The sequence below is a fragment of the Chiloscyllium punctatum genome, chromosome 50 (genome assembly GCF_047496795.1).
Source record: "Chiloscyllium punctatum isolate Juve2018m chromosome 50, sChiPun1.3, whole genome shotgun sequence".
In the NCBI taxonomy this organism is placed as follows: Eukaryota; Metazoa; Chordata; class Chondrichthyes; order Orectolobiformes; family Hemiscylliidae; genus Chiloscyllium; species Chiloscyllium punctatum.
The window spans coordinates 41,237,766-41,264,783 of record NC_092788.1 but is presented as its reverse complement, the minus strand read 5'-3'; the positions used below and the strand labels follow the sequence as shown (position 1 = coordinate 41,264,783).

The following is a 27,018-nucleotide window of genomic DNA, read 5'->3' as shown; positions in this document are numbered from 1 at the left end:
GATGTTGTGAAAATGGGGTGTTTATGTACTGATTCAGATGGCATTGACTCATCAATCACAGCGATACAGTCATGAGTAGGAAGGGAATTCCCTCCATGAATAAAGGAAATCTACTGCAGAGCTCACAAAGGGATCCTTCCCCTCAGTAAACTCTTCCATCACATTACCCAACATATCAGCTAAAGTCGGACACACTGCGCGTGCGAAAGCCAGCAAAGGGACTCTGGGTGATTGATGTCGGCACCGGACCAATGGAAGGATAGTGGGCGGACCTGGAAGACCAAGTGGGAGGAGCTGGAAGACCTAGTGGGAGGTTTGTCCTCCAACCAATCAAGTGAATGAAGGGCGGGGCTAAACTAAACCATGTGATCACCCTCGCGCGCGGTGCAGAGTCGCTGTAATGAATACTCGGAAGTAATGGAGAGAAAGGATACGGTAAGGAAAGAAATAAACAGGGAAACGGGAGAAAACTGTGTTGCGATGAGCGGAGAGGTTTTACAAACAAATTGTGCACGTCGGAAAACACAAATGTGAACGTCTCAGTCCCGTGTTTGCAGTAAATTAGGACTGGCCTCAGCGCGGCTGCAGACCTGAGTGAGCGCCGCCATCTTTATTCGGGTCAACGATTCACTGGACACGTGCGGAGCCGCCATCTTTGTAGGGGGCAAGGTGCAGCCAGGCGCATGTGCAGCCTTTCTCTAGTATAGCGTCATTGGGATCATAGCAGCCAATACTGCTCTGATTCACCTCTGGGCTCCATCATAACCACTTTGTCACGATCTAACTTCCTCAGTCTCGAACTATGGGTGTATTTTCGGTCTGTTTACTACTGTATTATTACTTTTATAGACCCTTTGTAAATGAGTTTTTCACTGCTGCCCAGCACCTGACCATGTACTGCTCTATTATCAGATTACTTTTTTCTTGAATATATTTGACAGTCAAGAATTCTTTTTTCCAATAAGCAAGTGTATTTTCCTTCCATTTCTGACTATCAAATTCTGCACCATTTTCATTCCCTGTAATCTATTTTGCACTCCCTGAAACATCAACTGTGTTTCTCCTTCCACAGAAACCAGTGATTAATGCCAAAGCCCTGTTGCTTGTGGAGAGGGTGATGTTTGACTTTCTTGTACAGCTGCAGTTTGTGTTGTGAAGGTGCTCCCACGATATGGTTGGGTAAGAGACATTACATATTATTCATTACAGCACATTGATTATTTGAAGATAATGTCCAAATCAAGAACAGTTTGTAGTTTTATTATCATGCTTATAATTTCACAAAAATACTATTGAGAGTTTTAGATATAAGGCCAGAGATGGCGATATTAGGTCAGGTGATCAAAAACATTGCCAAAAAGCAGGTTTTGAGGGATGTCTTAAAGGTGGAAAGCAGACCTGTGAGGTTTTATCTGCAAATTCCAGACCATGTTGCTTTAGCAACTGTAGAATCAGCCACAAAGTTGAAGTAATGAATTAACAAATCGTTGGGAGTCTCATAGAAAATGGGTTGTTGAGGTCTCAAAGGATGTGTGGTGCAGGGAGCTAGGGATGATCACAGCCAGGAATCAAATCAAGAATGAGAATTTTAAATTGTTGTTGCTTATGAATATGAGCCTTTTGATGGATGAACATGTTTGGGGAGAAGTGAGCACGTGGGCAATAGAGCTTTTATTTTTTCTTGAGATTACAGGGAGGTTGAATTTGGGAGGCTGGCCAGGAGTGTGTTTAGATAATTAAGTCTGGATATAACACACGCTGTATGAGAGTTTCAGTATATGAGCTGAGATCAGGGTGGAATCAGCAAGAATAGTGGTGTTGGAGTGGGACTGGACTGTCACTCTCACCTCACCTCTGGGATTCAGCTTGTGAGAAACAAAGCTCACACACTTCAATAATTGCAGTCCGAGACAAAATCTGAATCAGCAGTGTCCTTTATTTTACACTTGCAAGTGGGTGAGATGTCCAGTGCCTATAAGGTAGAGGACATACACACACCAAATTCAATTCATACACAACATTTATATGATTTGATTTCTATTGTTTTACACTGCTCCCTCCCCTGTTTACATCCTCCATTTCCCTAAGACCGGCCCCCATTACCCCTGTTTATCTCTTGCCTTATCCGACCTTGTCTGTGACAAAATGCTTATTTCTGGTCTCACAAGGCTGTTTGACCTCATCCTGCTGTAGGTCATTGTTAGGCATATTCTTTCTTCATCATTATCTACCCCCTTCATCTGTGCCTTTCCCGAGGCCGTTCTGATCCCTATGACCCTTTTAATTGGGGTTTGTTCCTCTGTTTCTGTAAAAGTGGGAAACAGATGTTTATACCTACTGTTTGTACAGACATATCTAGCTTAACTTCATCCCCTCACAACATCTTATCTATTTGCCCGTAATGTCTACCATTGTTTTACTGGCACATCTCATTCTGACATGCAATTTTAGCTAATACAAAAACAATTATATATTTACTCCACATCATTTCCATTCTTGTTGACTCAGCTCGTGGCTAAAACAATTACACACTGGCGTGAGTCCATTTTACTTTGTAAAATGGAATTGCAGAATTGCAGAAGTAACATTAATTTACCTGTATCCCATAAGCTGGTTGTCAGGTTGTGAATCAGGGCGCTAACACAATCGGGAGCTGAGTGGACTTGGTGGAGCCTAAAATGAGTGTCACTCAGCTGGCTGTTGCTGAGCAGCTGCTGCTTGGTAGCCCTGTTGATGAATACTTCCATCACTTTACTGCTGATCGAGTGTGGACTGATAAAGGGAACTTGCCTGGGTTGGATTGCCCTGTGTTTTTGTGTTGAACATCCCTGGGCAATGTTCCACATTGTCAGTCGATGCCAGTGCTGGAGCGGTACTTGGCTTGGTGGGTGGCAAGTTCAGGAGCACAAACCATCAGTGTTATTGCCAGAATGTTAGAAGGACCCATAGCCTTTACACTACTTAACCATTTCTCGATATTATTCGAACTAAATTGAATTGGCTTAAAGCTCACATCTGTGACGTTAGGAACCACTGGAGAATGCTGAGATGGATCAAGCCACTTTGCATCTGGCTGAAAATTGCTGCAAATGCTGTCATCTTATCTTTTACATGTATGTATGAAACCCCTCCATCAGTAAGGGTGGGGATATCCGTAGTGCTTCCTGCAATGAGTTGTTTAATTGTCCATTACCATTCACAACTGGGTGTGGCAGAATTGCAGAGCTCTGATCTGATCCATTGATTGTTAGGATTACTTAGATCTGTTGCTTGCTGCTGATGCTGTTTGATATGCAGATAGTCCTGCTTGGTAGCTTCACCAGGTTGGCACTTCATTTTTAGCTATGCCTGGTGCTGCTCATGGCATGACGTCCTTTCCTGCCCACTGTGTTGGTTGAGTGCGGGATGTACAAACCCATGAGATTACAGATTGTGCTGGAGTACCGTTCTGCTGTTATTATCCCACAGTGTCTCAGAGAGATCTACTTTGAGTTCCTACATCTGTCCCATTTAGCACGGTGATAGTACCACTCGGCACAATGGAGGTTTTTCTCAACTTTAAGGTGAGGCTTTGTCTCCAAAAAGACTGTGGGATGGTCGATCTTTCCGATACTGTCATGGACAGATGCATTTGCAGCTGGCAGATTCATACTGATAAGATCTCGTATGTTTTTCCCTCTTGCTGGTTCCGTTACCACCTGCTGCAAACCCAGTTGAGCAGCTATGTCCTTGAGGACCCGACCAGCTCAGTCAGTCATCCTGCTGCTGAGCTACTCTTGGTAGAGGACATTGAAATCCTGTACCCAGAGGAGCCTTGTCACCATTTTATTGCATCAGTGCTTTCTCCAATTGTTGATCAACATGGCGGAGCACTGATTCATCAGCCGTGGGAGCACGGTACGTGGTAATCAGCAGGAGCCATGAGACTTCCTGGTGTCCAAAGTCAATGCTGAGTACTCCCAAGGCAAATGGTTCCTGTGTGTACACTACTGTGCCATCACCTCCGCCCGGTCTGTCCTGCTGGACAGGACATATCCAGAGATTTCAGGAGAAAGTGAAGACTGCAGATGCTGGAGATCAGAGTCCAGAGTGTGGTGCTGGAAAAGCACAGCAGGTCAGGCTGATGAAGGGCTTAGGCTCGAAACGTCGATTCTCCTTCTCCTTGGATGCTGCCTGACCTGTTGTGCTTTTCCAGCACCACACTCTATCTAGGGATGGTGATGGTGGTGTCTGGCCATTATCTGTAAGGGGTTACTCTGTGAGTATGACTATGCCAGGCTGTTCCTTGACTAGTCTGTGAGACAGCTCGCCACGTTTTGGCACAAAAAAACAGATGTTAGTGAGCAGGATGTTGCAGAGTCGAGAGGGCTGATTCTGTGGTTGTATTTCCTAATGCCTTGTTAGATGCCGAGTGGTCCATCCAGTTTCATTCCTTTGTTGAGACTTTGCAGTGATTAATACAGTGAGTAGATTGTTGGGCGACTGTCACGTTGTGAGGATTTTTTTCGCCATTGACAATGGTTCCATGGAGATCAGGAGATTCCTAATTCGTTACTTTTTCTTGAATTCAGATTCTACCATCTGCCGAGCTGGGATTCGAACAAGGACTTCAGTTGTACATTTTAATATTCTGGATAAAAGTTAAATACATTAGGTTTGTTCACTCATTTTAAATGTCACTAACCCTGGTTTTGTTTCTATGTAAAACACTGTCCATCATCCTGTCTCCTTCATCCTTCCCTCCAACAACAAGAGCAAGGAGCACATTGAGTTTATCTGTCACTAAGACTGAGACAATCCGATCAGCTGCTTCTGCTGCTTCTCTCCCTCCCACTAGCCCACCGAGACAAGCTGCCTCACATGGTGTTCCTGGTTTTTGTCCCAAACTCACATCTTTCTCCAGTCTCTTGTCAAGCCTTATCAGAGCTCACCTTGATCTTTTACTAGTCTCGCTAAACTACAGACATTCCAACTCTGTTTCCTCCTCATCACTCCCCCTCGCCAATTCACAGGTATTGTTCCTTGTTCTGTCTGTCTGTCTTTTCTGGTTATGTCCTTCTCATCCACTCTGCAAAACAAACTAACATTTGACCTCACTATCATTTGTAAATCCTGCTCCATCTCCACTCTCCCTTTCCTTTCTGAATTCCTTGTATTTGGTGTCCCTCTAGGATCTATCCTTGGTCCCTCCTGTTTCTCACCTAAGCACTGCCAGGAGGTGACATCGTCCAAACGCACAGTGTGAGATTTCACATGTACACTGACGATGTCCAGCTCTCCCTCCCCATCATCCCTCTCCATTGCTCCACTGTTGCTCAGTTACCAAACTGCTTATCACATTCCTACTACTCGATTAACTGCAATTTCCTACAAGGAAACATTGTTATGGTTAAATCCATTGCCTTCAGTTGCTATTACAAATTCCTTTCCCTTACTGCTGAGCCCCTCCCTCTCACTGGGTGCAGTCTGAGGCAGAACTAGACTCTTCATAACATTGCTGTCATATCTGTAACCCCAAGGTGACCTTCTGACCAGACATCTACACAATCACAAACACCAGGATCCAATCTCTAAAATGTTGCTTGTCTCCACCTCACCCTAGCTCCATTGCAACTGAAACCCCATACCCGTGTCGGTGTTACCTTAAACTTGATGAATCTGAAATGAACCCTTGATTTCGTGACTGACCCAGAATCTGCTAGCTTTGTGTTTCCTGCAGAATTACCTCACCCCCCCCCCCCCCCAATCCCTCTGTGGTGCAGCTTTCTACAGTTTCCACCATGTAAATAGCACTCTGTTCTCTTCTTATCCCCTCCAAAATGACCGACTTCACTTTTTCCCAAATTATACTCCATCTGACAACTTGTTGCCCCCTTCTCCTGTGCATCTCTCTCTCTTCACAATACTCTCAGAACTTTATAGTTATGCCTTTACTAGGAGTCACCCCCCCCCCACCCCCCAATTATGCTAAACATTTACTGGGAGCACTGGGCAGTGTGAAGCATGCAGAGTTGCTCTGTTTTTAAGAGATACTCTGTGGGAGGAGTTTGCTGCCCATTGGTCAGAATGGAGACAACTTGCCCATCGAGCTGCATGAGCCTTTCACCCCCCATGTCTTATTGATGAGGCACAGCAGCAGCACGGAAGGGAAAAAAGCAGCAAATCCTGCTCTCCACATCTCACTGACTCTTGGAATATTCAGTCCCATGTGTCAAAGATCTGCCCTGTTCAGTCACATGAAATTCCAAGGTGGAAACTCCTAGAAACCCACATAGATTTCCCCCTGAACTGACTGCTGACCTCCACAAGGGGTAATGTGTCCAGTCATCCTGGGCCAGGAGGAGGGGATGGTGCGAGTTTCTAACCTGAACTGACAGTGATGGATTTTATAAACTTGTATTACAGGATACTACAGGTAGACATTCAGATGGTAATCTCAGTCATTGTAACACCTAACTCTGATTGAATTAGTCAATTCATCAGGACCTGGATATTTGCATTGTATGTGAGTATTGTATTTCATCTGAATCCCATTTGCTGCATAAAAATTCTCCTTTGAATCTTCCCAAACCTTTAATATGTGTCCTGTAATCCTTGTATAATGAGCTGATGGGTATAAGGTTTATTATTATAATGTGTAACTTTTCTAAACCCCTCTGTCACAGCTCCTCTCGATTGACTTTGCTACCAGGAGAACACCTTAGTTTCCCCAAACCCCTGATTCCCCAATGTCTGTTTGCTCTCTATAAGGCACACATCAGGATTCTGTTGGAACATTCTCCACTTGCCTGCATCAGTGCAACCCTCAACACTATTAAAGAAAGTGAACATCCTCCAGGACAAAGCATTGTGCCTGAGTGGTGTCCCATCCACTACCTTCAGCATTCCCTCTCCCCATCCCAGAGACACAATGTCATTACTGTGTAAAAGGTAAAGGCAGCACTGTCCTACGAGACCATAGGGATGCTCTCTCATTAGGGAGGAAACTGGAGCCCCTGGAAGAAACCCATGGAGACACTGGGAGAATGTGCCAGTCCCACAGAGACAGTTGTCCAAAGCTGGAATCGAACCTGGGGTCCTGGCAGCAGTGCTAATCACTGAGCCACTGTCCCACCCTAAAATTGTAATCTGATTCACAACTACCACTTCCTCTGATAGTTCATTTCACACATAAACCATTGTCTGAACAAAAATAAAAAAAAAATTCCTGAACGCCTTTTTAAAGCCATTCTGCTGTCACCTTAAAAGGTATGTCCCCAGTCTTGAATCGCGTCCCTTCCTGGAAAGGACACCTGCCGTTCACATTACTGATACCAACCCTCCATGATTTGAGAAACGTCTAATAAGGTCACTCCTCAGCCTCCTGCGCGCCAGTGAAAGAAGTTGCAGCCCATCCAGACTCTGCGTATAATTCAAACTATCCATTCCCATCAACATCCTGGTAAATCTCTTCTGAATCCGCTGCAACTACATAATGTCCCGATATCAGCATGACCAGAACTGGACACTGAATTCCAGAAAAGGCCTCCCCAACATCCAAAATAACGTCCCAACTCTTGGACTCAAAGGTCTGAGCAATGAAGGCAAGTGTGCTAAGCACCTTCTTTACCACCCTGTCTACATGTGACACAGACTTGAAAGACCCGAACCCCTCGGCCTCTTTGTTCCATATCACTACTCGAGGCCCTGTTTTAAATTAGTGGAAGTCTGCCCTTGTTTGTTTTATCAAGATATAATATTTTGCATTTATTCCAATCCAAAAATCCCAAAAAACCCTGAGCATTAAAGACAGTAGGAGTATACTTAAGAGGGAAGTCAGGAGAGCAAAAAGTGGACATGAGATAGCTTTGGCAAATAGGGATATGAATAATCCCAAGGGTGTTTATAAATACATTAAGAACAAAAGGGTAACTCGAGAGAGAATAGGGCTCCTCAAAGATCAGCAAGGTAGCCTATGTCTGGAGCAACAGGAGATGGGAGAGACAGTAACTGAATGTTTTGCATCATTGTTTACTGTGGAGAAGGACATGGGCAATATAGAATGTGGGGAAATAGATGTCGACGTGTTGAATATGTCCATCTTACAGAGGAGGACGTGCTGGGTGTCTTGTAACCCGTAAAGCTTGGTTAATCTCCAGCACCTGATCAGGTGTACCCTAGAACTTTGTGGGAAGCTGGGAATGTGATTGCTGGGCCTCTTGCTGAGATATTTGTATCATCGATTATCACAGGTGAGATGCCAAAAGACTAGAGGTTGGTTAACGTGGTGCCACTATTTAAGAAAGGTGGTAAGGACAAGCCAGGGGACGATCGATCGGTGAGACTGACATTGATGCTGGGCAAGTAATTGGAGGGAGTCCTGAGGAACAAGATGTGCATCTATTCTTAAAAGCAAGGACTGATTCGTGATAGTCAGCATGACTATGTGCGTGGGAAATCATGTCTCACAAACTTGATTGAGTTATTTGAAGATGTATCAAAGAGGATTGACGAGGGTGCAGGAATAGGCCATTGTGCCCTTTGAGTCAGCACCACCATTCATTATGATCATGGCTGATCGTCCACAATCAGTATCCTGTTCCTGCCTTATCTCCGTAACACTTGATTCCATTATCTTTAACAGCTCTATCCATCTCTTTCTTGAAAGTATCCAGAGACTTGGCCTCCACTGCCTTCGGAGACAGTGCACTGCATGTGTCCACTACTCTCTGGGTGAAGACATTTCTCCTCAACTCTGTTTTAAATGGCCTCGCCCTTATTTTTAAACTGTGTCCTCTGGTTCTGGACTCACCCATCCGTGGAAACATGCTTCCTGCCTCCAGAGTGTCCAACCCTTTAATAATCTTGTAGGTCTCTGTCAGATCCTCTCTCATTCTTCTAAACTCAAGTGTATACAAGCTGAGTCCCTCCAATCTTTCAACATATGATCATTCCGGGAATTGATCTTTTGACCCTACCCAACACTCCCTCAATAGCCACAATGCTCTTCCTCAAATATGGAGACCAAAACTGCACACAATACTCCAGGTGCGGTCTTAACAGGGCCCTGTACAGCTGCAGAAAGACCTCTTTGCTCCTATACTCAATTCCTCTTGGTATGAGGGCCAGTATGCAGTGAGCTTTCTTCACTACCTGCTGTACCTGCATGCTGGCTTTCATTGACTGATGTACAAGAATACTTAGATCTTGTTGTACTTCCCCTTTACCAAACTTGACTCCTTTTAGATAGTAATCTGCCTTCCTGTTCGTGCTTCCAAAGTGGATAACCAGACATTTATCCACATTAAACTGCATGTGCTATGCGTCCGTCCACTCACCTTGCCTATCCAAGTTAACCTGTATTCTCATAACATCCTCCTCAAATTTCACCCTGCCACCCAGCTTTGTGTCATCAGCAAAATTGCGAATATTACTTTTAATATGTTCATCTATATTATTACTGTATATTGTAAACAGCTGCGGTCCCAGCACCGAACCTTGTGGTACCCCACTAGTCACTGCCTGCCATTCCAACAGGAAGCGTTTATCACTACTCTTTGCTTCCTGTCAGCCAGCCAATTTTCAATCCAAGTCAGTATATTCCCCTTTGTAAATCCATGCTGACTCTGACGAATCCTATTACTGCTATCCAAATGAGCCATAATTTCATCTTTTATAATTGACTCCAGCATCTTCCTCACCACTGACATCAGGCTAACTGGTCTATAATTCCTTGTTTTCTCTCTCCCACCTTTCTTGAAAAGTGGGACAACATTAGCCACTCTCCAATCTGACTCCAATCCTGATTCTGTGTCTCCCCTTTCGCAAGGGCCTGAATATCATCCCTCACCAACAGGGCCATCCCACCCCCTCTGCCCATCAGTCTGACCTTTTGATAGCACTGCACTCCATTTATTTCAATGCAAGAGGTTTGACAGGGAAAGCAGATGAGCTTAAGATATGGTTTTGAACATGGGACTGGGATATAGTGGGTATTACAGAAACATGTCTTAGGTTGGAAAGGACAGGTAGCTTAATGTTCCAGGGAATAGATGTAAGAGGAAGGATAGATAACAGAGAAGGTGGAATGGTGTTTTTGATACGGGATAACATTATTGTTGTGCTTAGGGAGGATATTCATGGGAGTTCGCCTGGTGAACTTACTTGGGTGGAGCTGGGAAATAAGAGCAGGATGATCACCTTATTGAGGTTGTCTGTGTGGGTTTCGTCCGGGTGCTCTGGTTTCCTCCCGCAGTCCAAAGATGTGCAGGTTGGGTGGATAATTCAGGCTGAATTGCCCATATTGTTCAGGGATGTGCAGGTTGGGTGGATTGGCCATGTGAAATTGCCTACAGTGTTCAGGGATGTGCAGGCTAGGGAGATTGGCCATGGGAAATGCAGCATTACAGGGGTAAGGTAGGAGGCTCTAAGGGTCAGTATGGATGTGATGGGCCGAATGGTCTGATTCCACACTTGGGATTCACTGACGATAATTCTACTAGTTTTAAAATAGTTACAGAAAATAATAGACCAGATCTAAAAGTTGGTGTTCAAAATTGGACAATGATGAATTATGACGATACAAGGCAAGAACTTTCAATATTTCTTGACAACCCCCAGGTGAAGGGACGGCTGGAAAGTGGGAACATAAGAACAGAAGGAATCGGAGCAGGAGTAGGCCATCTGGCCCCTCAAGCCTGCTCTGCCATTCAATAAGGTCAGGGCTGATCTTTTCATGGCCTCAGCTCCACATTCCTGCTCTCTCACCATAACCCTTAATTCCTTTCCTGTTCATAAATCTACCTTTTGACCTAACGATAGTCAAGTTGATAACGTCAACTGCTACACTCAGCAGGAAATTCCACAGATTCAGAACCCTTTAGCTGAAGAAGTTCCTCCTCAACTCTGTCCTAAATCAGATACACCGTTATTTTGACGCTATGCTCTCTAGGTTGCTCTGCATCTATTTTATCTATTCCCTTCTTCATTTTATTTTTTCCAATACAACCTCCCATTCTTCTAAATTCCAACAAGTATAGTCCCAGTCTATTCAGTCTCTCCACGTACACCAACCCTCTCAAGTTCCGACTCAAACTAGTGACCCTCCTCTGCACCCTCTCCAGTGTCAGTACATCTTTGCTGAAGTAAGGAGATCAAACCTGTACACAGTACTCCAGGTGTGGCCTCACCAGCACCCTGTACAGCTGCAGCATAACCATCCCTCTAGCAAGGAAGGACAATAGACTCTTCACCATCTCTTTTAGTCCCCTGGGATGCATTCCATCACGGCCAGGAGACCCATGTACCTTTGGGCTGTTATCTTTCCCAACACTACCCCTTTACTGAGAATGACAGTTTCCATGTCCTCATCTGCCATTGCCTCCATAGGCCTGTGAAAATGAGACAACAAGAGTACATAGACAGTATGTTCCTGTTAAGGCCAAGTCTGGTAGGTGTAGAGAATGCTGTGTGTCGAGAGAAATTGTGGGTCTGGTCAAAAATATGAAGGAGGGATATGGCAGGTACAGACAGCTGGGTTTGAGTGAATCCCTCGGAGTATAGGGGCAGTAGGAGTACACTTGAGGGAAAACAGGAGGGCAAAAAGGATACATGAGATAGCTTTGGGGGCAAAGAGGTTTAAGGACAATCCAAAGGGATTCTACAAAACACTAAGGACAAAAGAGTAACCAGGCAGAGAATAGGGACCCTCAAAGGTCAACAAGGATGTCTGTGGAACCACAGAAGGTGGGAGAGATACTATCCGAGGATTTCATGTCAGCTTTTACAGAAAGAGGGTATGGAAGCTGGAGACATTGGAGAAATAAATAGTAATAACTTGACAACTGTCCATATTACAGAGGAGGTTGTACTGGATGTCTTATACATAAAGCTGAGTAAATCTGTGGGACCTGATCAGGTGTATCCCAAATCTTTGTGGGAAGTTAGGGAAGTGATTGTCGGGCCCTTCGCTGAGATATTTCTATCACCGACAGCCACAGGTGAGGTGCTGCAAGACAGGTGCCATTATTTGAGAAAGGTGATGAGGAAAGGCCAGGAAACAATACACTGGTGAGCCTGAAGTTAGTGGCAGACAAGGTGTTGGAAGGAATTCTAAAGGACAGGTTTATATGTAATTGGAAAGGCAAGAAGTGATTAGGGATAGTCAGCATGGCTTTGTACATAAATCACTAACTTGGACTTCAGAAAGACATTCAAAAAGGTTCCACATAACAGACTGGTTAGCAAGTTAGACACCATGGGATACAGAGAGAACCAGCTATTTGGATACAAATTGGTTGTAAGGTTGGAAACGGAGGATAGTGCTTTTAGGACTGGAGGCCTGTAATGAGGTGAAAGGATCAGTGCTGGGTCCACTGCTTTTCATCATTTATATCAACGATTTCTATGTGAATATATGAGGTAAACTTAGTAGGTTTACAGTAGACATCAAAATTGGAGGTGCACTGGACAGCAAAGAAGGTTACCTCAGAGTACAATGGGACTTCAATCAAATGGCTGAGGATTGTCAGATTGAGTTTATTTCAGGTAAATGTGAGGTGCTCCATTTTGGAAAAGCAAATGAGGGCAGGAATTATACACTTAATGGGAAGGTCCTGGGGAATGTTGCTAAACAAAGAGACCTTGGAGTGCAGGTTCATAATTCCTTGGAAGTGCAATCATAGGCAGGGTAGTGAAGAAGCTTGGCAGCACGGTGGCACAGTGGTTAGCACTGCTGCCTATGCACTGGTCAGTGCATTGAGTAGTGGAGTTGGGATGTCATTTTGCGGTTGCACTGCACATTGACTCAGTCACAACAGCACATTGACTCAGCCACTTCTGGAATTCTAGTGTCAGTCCTGGTTTCCCTGCTATCGGAAGGATATTGTGAAACTTGAAAGCGTTCGGAAAAGATCCGCAAAGAATGTTGCCCCGGTTGAGGGTTTGAGCTGTGTAGGTAGAGGGTGAATAGGCTGGGGCTGTTTTCTCTGGAGAATTGGATACAATTGTGAGCAGCATGGATAGGGTGAAATCCCAGGAGCTTATTCCCAGGATATGTGAGTCCAAAGCTTGTGGAACAGGCTTCAGGTGTGAGGGAAAAGATTTCAAAGGGATCTAAGGGGCGATGTTTCCAGCTGAACATGGTATGTGTATGGAATGAGCTGCCAGAGGAAATGTGGAGGCTGGTACAATTACCCAATTATGCCTTTGAGATGTTGTACATGATTAGCAAAAGTTTAGAAGGATATAGGCCAAGAGCTGGCATATGGGATGAGATTAATTTAGGATGTCTGGTCGGCATGGAAAAGTCGGATCGAAGGGTCTGTTTCTCTGCTGTACATCTTTATAGCACTACTAAAATTAAGATGGGTTTCTCTTTTATGAAGAGTTAGCAGAAGGTCAGATAATTCTCCTTGGAGCTGAGAAGGTTAGGCAGTGATTTAGACCAGGAGCAGATTTGTTTCCAGGGTATTTAATTTACAGAGAGACAGAGGGAGAAATTATTAACGTCACAATTTTTAGTAACTCCCTTCAGGTAACTGGCAAATAATGCAGGTTAAAAATGTGAGGATTATTTTATTCACTAAGTTCTGAGCATCTGGAACAGTTTGACCGACAGCTGGATGCAGATTCAGTAGTTATTGTCAAAACAAATTTGGAATTTAACATTTTTAAGGAAGGATTTGGAGGGCTACAGACAAATGGGAGGTGAGTTGGGATAGACTGGCCCCATCTCCAGAGGGGGAGAGTACAGCCCCAATGGGCTGAACAGCCCCAAACCCCTGTGCTCTGTGTTACTGCCCATTCACCGTGAATGATGAAGCTCATCCTAGGGCAGAGTCATAGAGACCTACAGCATAGAATTAGACCCTTTGGTCGAACTGGTCCATGTCGACCAGATATCCCAACCTAATCTTGTCCCATTTGCCAACACTTGGCACATATCCCTCTACACCCTTCCTATTCACATACCCATCCAGATGCCAAATGGTGTAATTGTACCAGCCTCCATCACTTCCCTGAACAGGAGATTCCATACACGCATCGATCTCGGAATGAAAAAAGTTGCCTCTCGGTTCCCTTTTAAATCTTTCCCCTCTCACCTTAAACCTACACCCTCTCCTTCTAGACTCCCCCACCCCAGGGAAAAGACCTTGTCTATTTTTCCCATCCATACTCCTCATGATTTTATAAAGCTCTATGAGGTCATTCTTCAGCATCCAATGCTCTTGGGAGGAGCCCACTCATGTCACAATGGGGCCCGGGTGATTGACATCAGCTTCAGACCAATAGGAGAATTGGCGTGATCCTCCAGCCAATGGGAGTGAATTGGGGTGTGTCCAGCAGGCCAACACGTGGCCATGATCTGTGCAGGCGCAGTGTCACGGTGAGGGGGGACCTAGTGAGTGTGAAGGGAGTGGGAGAGTCTGCAAAGTCTGGGGAAGAAATGGAGCTATTGTGGGACTGGGAGGGTTTATAAATGCACGGTTTTAGGCTGCTAGACCTGAATTAGAAATTCCTGGTAAATTAGAACCAAAAGAACTGCGGATGCTGTCAATCTCACACAACAACCAAAAGGGACTGGTAAAGCTCAGCAGGTCTGGCAGCATCTGTGAAGAGAAATCAGAGTTAACATTTTGGATCTGCTGACCCTTCCTCAGAACTGATGTTACTGAAAAGAAATGTCGGTTTAAATGTAGAAGGTAGGGGTTAAGGAGTAAATGATAGGTGGTGATAGAGTCCAAAGAGATGGGAGCAATTGGACAAAGGAGTGGATAACGATCTAGCTGGGGGGGGGGGGGGGGGGTGAATAGCTGTTTATGGGAACTGTTAGTGACTAACCATAGGTAATGTGTAATGGTAGGCTGGTATGTGGGTTAAGAGGCTAGGGTGCTAGGACATTGGAGAGTTCAGGACCTAAAATAATTGAATTTGATACTGGGGCTAGAGGGGTGCAGGGTCCCCACGTAGAAGATGAGGTATTGTTCTTCCAGCTTCCGTTAACGTGTGGTGCTGGAGAGGCACAGCAGGTCAGGTAGTATCCCAGGAGCAACAGAATCGTCGTTTTGGGAATATTCCTTTCATCAGGAATGCCAGGATTGGGGGTCGGGGAGAGAGGAGGGGTGTAAGAGGGTTGAGAGATAAGAGGGATGTGTGGGGTTGGTTGGAAGGGAGCAAGGAAGGCAATAGGTAGATGTAGGTGGAGGGTAATGGAGAGAGGATGGGGTGGAGTGGATAATTGGAAAGGAAGATGGACAAGTGGGACAGTTCGAGGGTGGTGTCGAGTTGGAGGGTTGGATCTGCGATAAGGCAGGGGAGGGGAGATGAGGAAACCTTGATTCTGTGGTTAAAGGGTCCCAATGTGGAAGATGAGGTTTTCTTCCTCCAGGCATCGGGTGGCTTGGGTTTGGTGGTGGAGGTGCCCCAGGACTTGCATGTCCTTGGCGGAGTGAGTAGGGAAGTTGAAGTGGTTGGCCACAGGATAGTGGGGTTGGTTGGTTCATGCATCCGAGAAATCGTCCCTGAAACATTCCATAAGTTGGTGTCCGGACTCCCCAGTGGAGAGGAGACCGCATCGAAAGCAAAGGCCATAATAGGTGGGGTGTTTGGATGTGCAGGAAATCTCTGCTGGTTGTGGAAGGGTCCTTTGGATGTGAGGGGGGAGGTGTGGGCACAAGTTTTACACCTCTTGCATTGACAAGTGAAGGTGCTGGGAGTGGAGGGTGGGTTAGTGGGGACCATGGATCTGACTAGGAATTCACAGGGAATGGTCTCTGTGGAATACTGAAAGGAATGGAAAGGGAAATATATCTCTGGTGGGATCTGATTGTAGGTGGGGGAAGCAGCGGAGGCTGATGCATTGTATCTGGGTGGAAGGTGAGGACTGAGAGGTTCTATCCTTGTTGCAGATGGAGAGGTGTAGTTCAATGCAGAGGTGTGGGATGTGGTGGAGATACACTGGAGAGTATTGTTGACCACACGGGAGGGGAATTTGCAGTCCTTGAAATACGGGGGCGTTTCGGTATGTTCTGGAGTGTTCTGCCAGCTTGCATCAAGCTTCACTGGAACACTGCAGTAAGCATGAGACACATGTTGGCCAGGGAACACACTCGTGTGTTAAAGTGACAGGCAGCTGGAAGCTCGGGGTCTGTTTTGCAGCAGAACGTAGATTATCAGCTGCCATTTCCAGCACCTCCACTGAGATGCTGCCAGACACAGGTTCCTGTCCCCTCCATTAACAGTTATGCACCCTCCCAGCCAGATTGTTGTCCACTCCTTTGTCTTTCCAAATGTTACTGTCTCTTTTGGGCTCTGTCCCTGCCTATTATTTACTCATTGACCACTATCTCCTGCAGTCCAAAGATATGGAATTTCAATGAATTGGCCAAGCTAAATTTCTTGTAGTGTTCAGGGATGTATAGGTTAGGTGCATTAGTCAGGAGAAATGTAGAATAATAGGGTCGGGGAATGGGCTTGGTTGAGAAACTCTTAAGAGGGTGGGTGTGGACTTGTTGGGCCGAATGGCCTGATTCCACACTCTAGGGATTCTAATTTTCCCAGCTGCTATATGTTCTGAGGGAGGGTCACTGGACGTGGAATGACCCTTGGTGTGTATAGGAGGAGGAAACTGGAAAGGGGAGTTGGATCCAGTTTAGACTGGGAGGGTTTAATTACACTCTGTACAGGTAGTTAGGCCTGAATTAGAAACTCTTGGTCCCATGTTTACAGCAAATGGGAAAACGGCTGTGGGCCTCAGTCAGTGATAGGTCCTGGGTTATGGTCGCCATCTTTACTTAGGGCAAGGTACAGCGAGGCACATGGACATGTCCTCTTCCTGGGTGGGTCGGGGTGATTTGAAGAGGAGCATTTACACATCAAACACGCACCAAGAGAAATATTTGTCTTTACTCTTCAGTCTGCACTGACTGAGTTTTGTTTGTGAATTCATTTTATAGGATATTAATTGAGAATAATTGAGACAGGGATCTCAAAAGCAATGTTCTGTCGTCAACAGGGTCATCAGGATCAGAATACCATTGACATTTAAATGTGGAAGGAGAAAGGTGTGTCTGTTCTGTCTGTGGGAAAGTATCTTTTTTTCAAGCAAAAAGCAGAAAGATGTTCAAATTTGTGGTTGGATCACCCTTGTGGTTTGTGCTCAATTCTGGGCCCTGCAGCTGTGGAAGGAGGATTTGGCCTGAGGGGGAGCACTAATTTGTCCAAATTACACCTCGTCTCTTTATATGAACTGTCAGATTTAGACCCAATCACCCACTTCATGATGTTAACCTGCAAGCTCCTTATTTTCAATTCCCTGCAAACTTCTCATTAAAATTCCTTATGGACGATGCAGTTCCTCAGCTCCCATTGAGATACATTGGAACAGGACAGGAGGCTGAGGGCAGTGTAGGTGTGAGCAGACAATGAAAATGACAGGGCTGCATTGTGAGGGCTGCTTGGCTCAATGAGAGTGTTTTGGAGTTGGGTGTAAACAGAGTGAGGTGAGACAGGGAGAAGGTGAACCACAGCTGCAGTTTTAGTTCAGGCCGTTCAAAAATTCACATGGTCCCAAAGGGAACAGGCAAGAGTTTTTTAAAAGTTTTTAAAGTATATAATGTCTGCTTCAGTAAAGATCGGGGCTTTTGATTATAATGGAAATGTTTGAAGTGAAGGAAGGTTGCTAGCTCATCAAAATTCTCCTAATGGGTGTAACTAGCTGAAACTAGAGAGACATTGTGACAGGAGACCTTAGACCAGTGGTGTGGTCCTATTGCACAATGTGGGAAATAAGGGACACTTCCAGTGTCCGTGACGGCTATGTGAGCAGGAAGTGGGCCCACCTGCAGCTACTGGGTAACTGCTTTTCAGACCTGGAGCTGAGAGTGAACTCACTGTGGAGCAATATTGAGAATGTCATGGAGAGCATGTTTAGTGAGTTAGTCACACTACAGATGAGGGTTACACAGGCAGAAAGGGAAAGGATGACCATCAGATGAAGTAAAAGGCTCAGGAAGGAAGTGCAGGACTCCCCAGTGATCATTCCCCTTCTCAAACAGATAGTATGCACCACTTGGGATTCTATAAGGGAAGGACAGGTGGGGTGGACTCTCAGGGGAACTCAGCAACAGCCAGGTTCATGACACCACAGATAGATCCGCTGCACAGAACGGGAGGAGGGAGAATGGCAGAGCTATAGTGACAGGGGATCCAGTTTCAGGGTCAGAGGCAGGCGTGTCGTTGGACACAGACATGAATCCAGGACAGTGGAATGGAACCCAGGTCCATTTATTGACAATTGCACAGACCAAATAAAGGTCAGCGTTCCAAATGCAACCTTCAATACTTGATCACCCTGAAGCACTACTTTCCAGGGTTTGTGCAGTTGTTCTGAACCCTTCAGAGAGATGGAAGGGGACAGGGAGAAAACAGGAACAGGATTGTGTTATAATCTACAAAATAACGGTCACTCTCCCAGCTCAGTCTCCCCCTCTGTCTCCCACCCCCCATCGTACCTCCTCCCCACCGCAGAGAAAAGACTTTGTGTATTTACCCTAACCTTGCCCCTACTGATTTTATAAACCTCTATAAGGTCACCCATCAGCCTCTGACCCTCCAGGGAAAACAGTGTATTTATCCTCTCCCTCTAGCTCCAATCCTCCAACCCTAGCAACATGCTTGTAATACTTTTCTGACCCCTTTCAAGTTTCACAATATTGTTTTTTATAGGAAGGAGACCAGAATTGCACGCAATATTCCAAGCATGAACTAACCATTGTCCTGTACAACCGCAATATGACCTCCAAACTCCTATACTCAGTGCTCTGAACAATAAAGGAAAGTATATTAAACACCTTCTTCACTATCCTATTGACCTGCGATTCTGCTTTCAAGGAGCTGTGAACCTGCACTCCAAGGTCTCTTTGTTCAGCAGCACTCCCAAGGACCTTACCATTAAGTGTATCCATCCTGCTCATATTTGCTTTTCCAAAATGCAGCACCTCACATTTATCTAAATTAAACTCCATCTGCCAGTCCTCAGCACATTCAACCATCTGAGCAAGATCCCGTTATTATCTGAGGTAATCCTCTTCACTGTCCACTACACCTCCAATTTTGGGGTCATCTTTCTAACATTACTTCCTATATTCACATCCAAATCATTGATATAAATTATGAAAATTAGTGGATCCAGCACTGATCCTTTGTGACACCCCACTGGTCATGGGTCTCCAATCTGAAAAGCAATCTTCCACTACCACCCTCTGTCTTCTACCTTTGAGCCAGTTTTGTATCCAAATGGCTAGTTCTCTCTGTATTCCACGAGCTCTAACCTTGCTTACCAATCTCCCACGGGGAGCCTTGTTGAACCCCTTTCTGAAGACCATTTCAATCATTTCCACCGCTTTGCCGTCATCAATCCTCTTTGTTGTTACTTCAAAAAAATTGACTCAAGTTCATGAGACGTGATTTCTCACACACAAAGCCGTTATTAATATCCACGACTTAACTCTGTACATTAGGGTCTGTGTCACCCGGTTATGGCTGTTAATATTCTGGATAAAGTTCAAGTACATAGGTTTGTGTTAGTGACTGTATTGAGTCTTGTTAATATTACCAACACAGATGAATTCCTTTTGAAAGGCAGTACCTATATACCTAACCCCCCTCCCACCTGCTCTGTCTCCTCCATTCCCACCGTAGACAGTAAGTGGGAGGAACTCATGGAGTTTCCATGTGAGTGAGGTTGAGAAAATCTTCCCTTCTTTCCACTAGCCCACCAGGAAATGGTGGTAGTGTCCTTACCTCTGAACCAGGAGGATCGGGTTCAGAATTGAGTAACAGCATCTTTGAAGAGACTGATTAGTAAACATGCCCAAGCCACCAGGCCATACTGTCTCCCAGCTGTCCCTGCCTGAGCCTCTAACCAGAACCATCCTGTAGTTTGTCCTGTCAGACTCTCCCATTGCTCACTTTATTCAGGATCCCCTCTTAGTGCTGCACTGATCCTGTCCATCCCCCAGTGTCCTCCACATTCATTCATTGGTTACAATCCCATTGTCCCAGTCCACCAGCCCCGCTCCCACCACTCTATTGGGCAGCAGCTGCTGTCAATCACCTGGGCTCCTGTGTGATCTGGAGCATGTGCTGTAAGAGGGGAGACTGGTGCACAGGCACAGTGCTGGGCAATTGTTGGCATATGTGCAGGGTGGGTCAGTGCCAGGGAAGGAGGCTGTGGGATTAATCTGTTATTGGCAGCTCCCTCCATTCCTTCCTCTGAGAACAGGTCCCAGGGAATGCTCCCTGCCCTGGTATCGTGACAAGTGGTCGGTGTATCTGTGGGGGAGCATTTTGCAGAAAGTTATCAGAACTCGGGTGAAGATTCAGCAAGGTTATGGAAAGGAACAAACGTGGGCCTGCAACTAAACTTCTAATTTGGTTCATTTTAGTTCAACCAGATATGATTTGGCCAGTGTGTGCAGGATTGGTTCTCATCAGAGGATTGGAGTGGCGGAAATAAATCAGAGGTTCCAGATTGGGGGAAAAAATCAGTGCAGGTCTGACCCGGAAGGAAACCCTGGGAGGTGGGGGGAGGATTCACCAACACCCAGGAGGCTCCGAGTCAGACTCATTGATTTGATTAGATTAGATTTCCTACAGTGTGGAAACAGGCCCTTCGGCCCAACAAGTCCACACCGACCCTCAGGAACAGTAACCCACCCAGACCCATTTCCCTCTGACTAATGCACCTCATGCTATGGGCACTTTAGCATGGCCGATTCACCTGAACTGTGCATCTTTGGATTGTGGGAGGAAACCGGAGCACCCGGAGGAAGCTCACGCAGACACAGGGAGAATGTGCAAACTCCACACAGACAGTCACCCAAGGCTGGAACTGAGCCTAGGACCCGAGTGCTGTGGGGCAGCAGTCCCATCGTGCCACCCCTTTTTTTGGTTCTTACTCTGCAGGCAGGAGCGAGAAAGCTGAATTTAAAGAGAAGAGAGAGAACTGGGTGTGGAGGAAAAGAGTGAGGAGATTGGTTTGGATTTCAGTTAACAAGGGAGAGAAATTTTCAGACTGAGATTTAAAACATTGGAGGAACAAAGAAACTACAATTTAATCCTATAATTGTCTTATGAATTTCCATCCTGTGTTAACGGTGGTGACTTGTTTTCTCTGTTGTAGGGTTCTGAAAGGGCGGATTTGTGCATGAGAAATTCAAATTGAACTTCCTGTTCGGTTTTGATTGTTACTTGATCCGTTTCGTTCTGAATATCATTGGCCTTTTCATGTGGGAGGAAAGGTGTGTATTCTGTCCATGGGCGAATATTTCAAATGTCAGTGTGACTGGAAAAAAGTACTGAGACACAGCCAAATCCATGTAAGTGTGGTGACTGTGGAGAGAGAGTACATTTGTTTTAAAAAGTCTGAAAAAACATGGCACATTTCCCAGGAATAATTAAGTTACAGGTTTGTTTTGTCTGAGGACAAGTTTTTAATTAATCATGCAACCAGAAAGACACAAGGATACCTGCACCATGGAAAATACTGTGAAAACAGGATTGTTGTAAAGGAGTTAATTATTGATCATTGGCGTTGTCACATCGGTTCCAGTGCCGTGGGGAGATCCTGGAAATGTGATGAATGTAATGTAGGTTTCAGTTATTAAACTGGAAATAGTGCAGAAGAAATTTAGAAGACTTTTTGCCAGGGCTCGGGGTCTGAGTTATAGGGAGAGGTTGGACAATCGAGGATGTTTTTTTAGAGCAGAAGAAACAAGGGGAAGCCTTTTTTGAAAGTGTATAACATCATGAGAGGCTTGGGAAAGGTGAATGCACTCAGTCTTTTTCCCAGGGAATCAAGAACTGGAGGGCATCAGTTTAAGGTTAGAGGGGAAATTATGAAAAGGAACCTGAGGGGCACCTGTTTTACCCAAAGGGTGGTATGTATATGGACTGAGCTGACAGTGGAAGTGGTTGAAGTGAGTACATTAACAACATGTAAAAGACATTTGGACAAATACATGGATAGCAACGGTTCAGAAGCATATGGTCCAAGTGCAGGGAAATGGGTTCGTGTGATGGACATTTTGGCCGACGTGGGCCAGTTTAGGCCAAAGGGCCTGTCTCTGCTGTAGGACCCTGACTCCGAGTATATTTACTATTTCTCCTGCTATCTCTGGTAGCACCCTGGGATGTAATCCACCAGGGCAAAGAGACTTATCTACCTTCAGCTCCATTAGCTTGCCCAGCTCCAACTCTCTTATGATATGGGCGGCACGGTGGCACAGTGGTTAGCACTGCTGCCTCACAGCGCCAGAGACCCGGGTTCAATTCCCACCTCAGGCGACTCTCTGTGTGGAGTTTGCACGTTCTCTCCGTGTCTGCGTGGGTTTCCTCCGGGTGCTCCGGTTTCCTCCCACACTCCAAAGATGTGCAGGTCAGGTGAATTGGCCATGCTAAATTGCCCATAGTGTTAGGTAAGGGGTAGATGTAGGGGTATGGGTGGGTTGCGCTTCGGCGGGTGCGGTGTGGACTTGTTGGGCCGAAGGGCCTGTTTCCACAATGTAAGTTTCTTGCTCCTCACCTTCCTCAGTCTCCTTATCAATTACTGGCATGCTCTTCGTATCCTCCACTGTGAAGACTGACTGCTGTGTACTCATATTCCTGAACCCTGCTGGAGAGGAATAACCAGGCACAGAACTCTGAGAGATCTTCTTTGAGTCTTTTATTGATGAGACATGGCAGTTGCCTGGATAGTGTACATGCAGAACACCTCCAGGCAGCATTAGGTAACTCCCCACCTGTCCGATGTATGGCTCCCATTCTTCTACCTTTGTGGTTTGTGGTTTTGAATGTATGCTCTCTGTCAATATTATCTCCATGGCAATGGCAGTTAAAAAGTCGAGTTCAGCTCAACACTTTGTGGTTTAACCACATACCCCTCCCTCATGGCCCTGTGGCTCAGTCAGGTATCTGACAGGCGGTTCAGTTTCAGTGTGGCTGTCTGTCAGGATTCTGATGTGGAAGAGCCGCTGTTGGAGCGGGGTGGGCAAAGTTAAAAGCCAAACATCACCATGTTATAGTCCAACAGGTTTAATTGGAAGTACAAGCTTTTGGAGTGTGCTGTGATTTTGAACTTGATCAGGATTATCTCTATGGTAACAGTTAAGTGCTTCAACAATTACAGAGGCCATATGTTCCCCACACAATAGGTTCCCCTCCAGCAGTGTGAACTGATATTCTGTCCCTGGGGACAGCTACTCCTCACTTTTCTCCCCCAATTCCATCTAGCTTTTTTTCTAAACTCCTAGTTTCTCCTTGGTCTTTGCCAATTTGTATGTTTTCTATTTCAGTTTGATAGACTCCCTTATTTCCTTAACCACCCACGGCAGATTACTCCTTTTCCGACAGTCCTTCCTTTTCACTGATATATACTTTAGCTGAGCAATTTGAAAAATCCTTTGTTATTCCTCCACTATCTGTCAACTGTCTCACCCTAAAGTCTTTGCCTCTAGTCTACATTAGCCAACTCCTTCCTCATCATATTGTCGTCTCCTTTATCTAAGCACAGGATCTGGATTGGATTCAATCTTCCCAATTTCCATCTGTATTCTAAATTCAACCAGACTTATCACAAGTCTTTTCTCAGATTACGAGGTGAGGAGATGTTACCTGGGTGTTTTGCATTTCATTCTCAAAGACGTTGGCTTTGTAATAAAGTACAGGATAAATATTCACAACAGAGTATTCGGGATGGTGTGAATGTAATACACAGTCTAAAACCATAAATCACTGTCTCCCCTCAGTTTACATGATTTGGAGATGCTGGTGTTGGACTGGGGTGTACAATGATAAAAATCACACAACACCAGGTTATAGTCCCTCAGGTATAATTGGAAGCACACTAGATTACAGAGTGTTGCTCCTTCATCATGATCCAATTAAACCTGTTGGACTATAACCTGTTGTTGTGTGATTTTTAACTCCCCTCAGTTTAAAATTGCAAAATCATTATCTCCCACATGCTTCCTCACTATCTAAGTTTGGAACGCTAATCCCCCTGACTATCCTGTTTTTTCCAAAAATCTCCTTTGGTGAAGGCGGTGATTTTTGGATTCAGCTTTCCAGTTATTACCGTATGAGGATAAGACCTGGGCACAGGAGAGGCAATGCAGCCCTTTGAACTAGCTCCACCATTTAATATGGCGATGATTGAACTCACCTCGGTCTCAGCTGGACTTTCCCACCTGCTCTTTCTCACTCTTCATCTCATTGCAAATTCAATATCTGTATCTCTTCAGTAAATTTGCTCATTGTCCTGGCATCCACTGCATTTTAAATAGGGAATTCCACAGATTCACAACACATTGAGATAAGTACATTCTTCTTCATAAGAATAGAATAGAATCCCTACAGTGCAGAAACAGGGTATTCGTCCATGGAGTCCACACCAACCCTACAATGAACGTCCCATTCAGACTCTCCCATTCCTTGTATTTCCCATGGTTAATGGCTTAACCTGCACATGCATGGACACTGGGCAATGTAGCATAGCCAATCCACTTTACGTGCACATCTTTGGACAGTGGGATGAAACTGGAGCACCCAGAGGAAACCCGCACAGACACGGTGAGAATGTGTAAACTCCACACAGTCGCCGAAGGCTAGTATCAAATCCAGGTCCCTGACGCTGTGAGTCAGCAATGCTAACCATTGAGCCACCTCTGCTTAAAATCTGCTCCTCCTATTAACCACCCCACGGCCCAGTTGGCTGAATCTATATTCCTTACATCAGAAATCAGGTTGTGGAAGCAGGTGTCTCAGTTAGACCCAATGACAGTCCATATGTTCTGTGTGTCTGAATGGGGATCCTAAACACAACCCCCTCCAGCCTATACTTTTCAATCAGTTTCGAGAGACGGGGCTCCAGTGGCTTCATGGAGACTCCCACAATCCCTGAGGCAGGGCCCATACATGTGTGGGGAAACCTGGCACTGTACATGTACAGAATGTGGGCGGGTTTTGGAGCATGTGCTTTGGGTAAGTTTTCTTTGTGGAAAGTATTTCACACTGTGATTGGCTGGAGGAGGAATGTATTTGCTTATAGTATTGATCAGTTGGGGGGGTCAAAGTGTCACCACACTCATGTAGGACCACTCTCCGTCCCCAATTCATTATAACGGTGGGAATCAACTAATGGGAAACAAAGAAGGATCTGACCCATTCTCTCAGACTGAAGGTTCCTCTTCTGTCCAGGATCTGTCACCTCCCTTTCTGTTTCCTTTTGTTTCATTCTGCTGTTACATTATTGACTTGCAGCAACTGAAGGGAAAGGAAGTGAACCCAGAAAGGGTGCAGACTTTAACCAGGGACGGGAAGTGGTGGCATAGATCTGTTTATCAGTAACTCCATGAGAATGGGGAGGGTGTACATTAGGGGGTAGTAGAGTCAGAATGGTGGGAGAGAGTAAGAGGGCTGGAGGGTTACAGCTTCGGGGGAAGAAAGGGGAAAAAGATATTCCAGAGAAACTAGAATTGTCTGCTCTGAATTTCTAACCTGTATACATTCCTTTATACAGGGTGCTAGATGGTGAAGATTTGCAGACTGAAATCTCAACATCATGGGCAGATCATGATTAAGCTAACCAGCGTTTGAAGAAGCAAAGATAGAGAATCACTCGGCCAAACTCCTGTAACACTCTCCCTCCCAGCATTGTCGGTCTCTGCGCCAAATGGACTGTGAATGGTTCAAGACAGCAGCTCACTACCATCTTCTGAAGGGGAACTAGTGATGGGGTATAAATGCGGCTGAGACCGTGATGCCCATATCCTGGAAATGGGTTCTATCTCTAGTTGCTGAAACCCAATTGATGTTCCTGCAGGATGATGAGGGACGCTGAGTGCATCCTCCAGGAGGCAGCACCATCACATTACCACTTCCTACATCCACACACAGGAACACAACCACATCACTGGAACAAAAGGCAGTGAAGCTAAAGGAGGACTTAGATATAGTTCTTCAAGGTAAAGTCATGAAAGGGGATTGGAACACAGCAGGAACAGGAGACTGAGCTGGATGGTCAGCTGTCTCCCATTGAATGGTGGAGCAGGATTGAAAGGCTGAATGGTCTCCTCCTGCTGCTATCTCCCAGGTATGTATATAACCATGGAGCCCGGGTAGGAAGGAGTGGGCAGGGATTCTCCAGGAGATTGCACTTCCACAACAGTTTTCAGTGAGGGATGGTTTGATGGATTTTATTTAACATTTATCTTTAATACAAGGTTTGTACATTTTGGTTTTTAAAATGTTGTAAAAACTTTTTGCAAAACAAATAAAATTAAAGAAAATAAATTGAACTGTCTGAATATAACCCATTTTAAAACTTTCAACCTCCTGTAAAACAAAATCCTGTCTATTCCCAGACACCATCACTTTCCAGCTACTCAAACTCCAGGGAAATATTCCCTCCCTGTCTGAACCTTTGGTTTGATTTAACTGCTTTTCAGTTCTCGTTCTGTGAGCTGTGAAGCGTTCTTTTTCCCCATTTCTCTGACCCAGAAATGTGATCACAGCAACCGTCCCACCATCAAAATTATCATTCTGCCATTGTGCTTTTGGTTAACATATAATCCACCAGCTGTGCAAAAGTGAAGACCGCAGATGCTGGAAATCAGAGCCTAGATTAGAGGGGTGCTGGAAAAGAGCTTTTGCCAAAACGTTGATTTTCCGGCTCCTCAGATCCTGCCTGACCTGCTGTGCTTTTCCAGCATCACTCTCATCTAGACATATCATCACCAGCAGGAAACCATTTGTGTAACAAATTGAATATTTCCAAACAAAGCCCATTATATGGGCCAAGCAAACCATTACAAGTGACAGAGTGAGAAGGGACTAAATCAAAGTAGAGTTGTGGGGAGGGGCCAGCGGTGGAGATAAAGCACGATATCCCCTGCGGTGCCCACATCTATCAAAAGGCACCGAGAGCATTCATACACACCACATGCTCCTTCTCCAAGGACACCCTGCTGTGTAGCCTTT

At 45.3% G+C, this 27,018-nt stretch overlaps 1 long non-coding RNA gene across 1 annotated transcript; it reads left to right on the top strand.

Moving 5' to 3' along the window:
* On the top strand, nucleotides 1–26,262 carry LOC140470156 (uncharacterized). Its single transcript, XR_011956451.1, has 5 exons — nucleotides 1–435; nucleotides 1,073–1,179; nucleotides 4,572–4,654; nucleotides 6,406–6,505; nucleotides 25,559–26,262. It is a non-coding gene; the product is annotated as an uncharacterized lncRNA (long non-coding RNA).
* The last annotated feature ends 756 nt before the right edge of the window (nucleotides 26,263–27,018 follow it).